The sequence below is a fragment of the Brassica oleracea genome, chromosome C7 (genome assembly GCF_000695525.1).
Source record: "Brassica oleracea var. oleracea cultivar TO1000 chromosome C7, BOL, whole genome shotgun sequence".
In the NCBI taxonomy this organism is placed as follows: domain Eukaryota; kingdom Viridiplantae; phylum Streptophyta; class Magnoliopsida; order Brassicales; family Brassicaceae; genus Brassica; species Brassica oleracea.
The window spans coordinates 22,714,759-22,715,299 of record NC_027754.1 but is presented as its reverse complement, the minus strand read 5'-3'; the positions used below and the strand labels follow the sequence as shown (position 1 = coordinate 22,715,299).

Genomic DNA, 541 nt, shown 5'->3' with positions numbered 1-541 from the left:
TGAAATCATATGTTTCATAATTTAGATTTAAAAGTGTTTAATCGAATGCAATCAATATGCTCAAGCAATCCAGATTCTAGGTATGATGCAAATAGGTCATTCGTATATGATGCATACATGTTCAATCTTAGCATTCAGATTCTCTATGCAATCACTTTGTACAATTATGCATGCATGATGCAAACAAGCCGCACGGCTACAATCTTAGTAAACGGTTTCAATGCAATCAATACAATGGTCATTCATTTTCAATCTTAGCAAACGGTTTTCTAAGAGTTCAATGTGTAATTGCAATCAAACAGTCGAGCAATGCAACAATTAGGGTTCATTCGAGAATGTATGAAAACTATCAATACTAGCCGGATCATTATCAAGACGAGAATGCATAAATCATTAAACCTAGCAAGCGATTTCTATTTCAATTCAAGCATTTGGTTTTAATCAATCAAACAAGATAGTATTCGAATTTAATTTCAAGACATTAGATTTTCGACCAAACAATCAATACGACTTCAATTTGAAAATCATTCAATCGGTTTTA

The 541-nt window shown here is 32.2% G+C and overlaps 1 protein-coding gene across 1 annotated transcript in view; it reads left to right on the top strand.

Moving 5' to 3' along the window:
- Positions 1-541, top strand: part of LOC106302866 — an 8,563-nt gene that overhangs the window by 7,264 nt on the left and 758 nt on the right. The gene's annotated exons all lie outside the window — the stretch shown is intronic.